The 2,884-nt window shown below is 36.9% G+C and overlaps 1 protein-coding gene and 1 pseudogene across 1 annotated transcript in view; one reads left to right on the forward strand and one right to left on the reverse strand.

The window, feature by feature from the left end:
• Positions 1 to 502, reverse strand: part of LOC107699712 (uncharacterized protein KIAA0825-like) — a 136,384-nt gene extending 135,882 nt beyond the window's left edge. Inside the window, exon 1 of the mRNA XM_016501047.1 lies at positions 38 to 502. The gene's annotated coding sequence lies outside the window, so the exon portion shown is untranslated. The remainder of the gene's footprint in view (positions 1 to 37) is intronic.
• A 732-nt stretch (positions 503 to 1,234) lies between these two features.
• Positions 1,235 to 2,884, forward strand: part of LOC107699676 (SMC5-SMC6 complex localization factor protein 1-like) — a 29,766-nt pseudogene continuing 28,116 nt past the window's right edge.

Here is a 2,884-nt window from a genome sequence, read left to right on the forward strand (position 1 = left end):
CTACTAAACACTGAGGTTAAGGCAAAGTACACAGTACCTTTTCACGCTGTGGTTTCAGGGGCTCTTCATCACATTAAATCCAACAGCAATGAAGGACTATCAGGGCTCAAATCCAAGCAGAATTGTCAGGTGCATTTCTTCCCAAATCTTTACGTATCACTGCAGTGAAATGACCTACATGATCTGAGAAGTGTTTACTATTGCAATCAAATCTAAAAGCATGAGTCTAACAGTGTCGAGTAAATATAGCAAATGGACAGTCTCACACACTGAGACAGCACTAATGGAAGGAAACTGCGAGTGTTTTAATGGGAATGTAAGAAATAGTGTTTCAGTCATTTATATCGATCCACAACATAAGATTGTAGACAAAAGTGTCGTGTAATATTAAAAGGATTTCTGCTGGTTAAATAACATGCTGTCTAGCTCGCTTACGAGGACGAATATGTTAACTGTTCAGCCGTCGCATCCGTTTGTTTGTAAACACTTGTGGTGACGCACTGTTGTGATTCTTAATCGAAAAGCGTCTCTGACAACCAACCGGAAGCATATCAGTATTTCCGTGTTACGGAACAGAGTATATCACAGAGAAAAGGGGGGAGCGTGTACTTGTTAATATTATAATATTCTCCTCAGTCGTTGTTTGTACTTCATAAATGATCTCTCTAGATCTAGATTTTAGACATGGTTTTAGTACTTTTTATAAGTGTATGCACCTCAAGTTAGGGACAGTGATATTTATGTGAGTTTGAACATACTGGTCACCCCTAATAATATACCGTGGTCAGGCAACACACTGTACGCTAGTTTTGACGTGCAACTAAACTAAGCGAAATGAATTACAGAAACAACGAAAGGAAGAAATATCTAATCCATCTAATCTTACAGTTAGCGTCATATTAATCATGCTTTGAGTGTGTTATATATACAGTACTGATGGTCGCTCGATAAAATGTCACTTTATATAGACGAATGGTCAGTGATGACATTTGCCGCGCCGTTGTAGTAAGCGCGAGATCAAACTGTCCAATTCATCATATCAGAGTGATTTCACGGGTTTCAGTTTCAGGTAAGATACCACGTACGCATCTTGTTGTAAAGCAGCTGTCAAATCACAATCTAATTCAGATCCAGTAAATTCAACTTTACTTGCGATTCTTCTGTTCTTAGGTGTTTGTAAACAGCCAATAGCTGTAATATAATTATCATATAATCTGTTTTTTTTTTCACTAGGATGATGGACAACAAATACATCTTTCAAGAATCATTCCCAGAAAAGACAGTTGCTCCATGGCATCAGAAAGCTGATATCTGAAGATCTGATAAGCAGATATATTACTTACTGTAACAACCTTGTAAATGAAGAGTTCTGCTGTTGTACAGTGGCCCCAAAATATTTGGAGAGTTTAATCAGACATAATGTGTTCGACTGTGTTTGCATTAGATACGAAATATCAAACAGAATTTATTAAATAATACTGATAATAACAATAATACACATGAGAACATACATTAAGCGAAATATTTAACAAGCGTGTTGTTTTAAATATTTAAATAGCAGTTAATATACCTATATTATCTACCAATATACCTAAAAGTAATTAGAAAAAGCGTTCAAGTTAATTGTAAGAAAAGGTCTAGCATTATCTGCAGAATTTACTTATTTTGATATATTATAAAATGTAATTCAATATTTTTAACCTCTCAAAAGTGCACTGCTATATAATTCAGTTAATTTCACACAAGCCTCTCTTCCACGACATCAAGCATTTCTTACTGTGCATGTAGAAAATGATAAAGTGTTGGTTATTAGCCCTGAAAAATGACTCTTCCCGAATTGCTTCCCGATGCTACAATGTATTTCGGACCATGTAATTTTGTCCTTGCCCTCAATACCATCTTAATATAGGCACAGATTGCTCTCTCTACTAATTGAAACCCTCATGAGAATAAACTCAACCTCCAAGTTCTTGACCTTTTCCTAAATGATCTCATGGTAAGGCTGAAGACCAGATTAGAAAGGTGACTTTACATGTCCGATAAAATAGATTTTTTTTAACTTCATTTACAGTTCACAATATTTCATTGACACGTGTTTCTATGTTCCAGGATTATAAGGAGGCAACAACTCACCTCATCGCCAAAAAAGCTTTAGCAAGTGAAAAGTTTATTGCAGCCTGTACTTGAGGTCTGTAATATTGAGAGTTGACTGTCATAATCGAGTAGAGAGCATGCAATAAACTAATAACATATAAGCATAAAATAACAAACTGAAATGGTGAATCTGTTTGGTTTCTTTCTGTTTCAGGGAAGTGGATAGTCACTCCAGAGTTTGTTCTGCTCCCAGAGGCTTCATATGAATTAAACTTAACAGCTCAGACTCCTGAAACACCCAATCCACTGAAAACATGGAGAGAGAGAGAGAGAGAGGGTGTCTAATGGCACTGTGTACGGAGCTTTTCAGGTGAACGTCACTATATTGTTAACTCGCTTAGAAAACGACTAAAAGAAATTAAACATGTTTCATTTCCCATCTCCACCTGTAGGACTGGGTACTAGTGCTCATTGACATTGATGATCCAGCGAGGAGAAGTGTGTATGTCAGGTCAGGATGTGCACAGTGACAACTTTGTACAACATGCCTTCAGAAATGTTGTTGATGTAGTTGGAGGCTCATGGTGAAACTGCTAATGGGAATTTTTACAAACCACATTTTGTTTGCAGGATATTAAAAGCAGGCAGAGCTGTTGTCATCACAGACTGGTCGACTTCATATGATGTAACTCACGTGATAACCACAAATACATCCAAAGATAAAGGCGAGAAGTGCAGAATCCCTCACTATAGTGTCAGCTATGTAGCCAAACATCTTTTTGGGGTAAAG

This window comes from Sinocyclocheilus anshuiensis, unplaced genomic scaffold (genome assembly GCF_001515605.1).
Source record: "Sinocyclocheilus anshuiensis isolate Anshui unplaced genomic scaffold, SAMN03320099.WGS_v1.1 scaffold278, whole genome shotgun sequence".
In the NCBI taxonomy this organism is placed as follows: Eukaryota; Metazoa; Chordata; class Actinopteri; order Cypriniformes; family Cyprinidae; genus Sinocyclocheilus; species Sinocyclocheilus anshuiensis.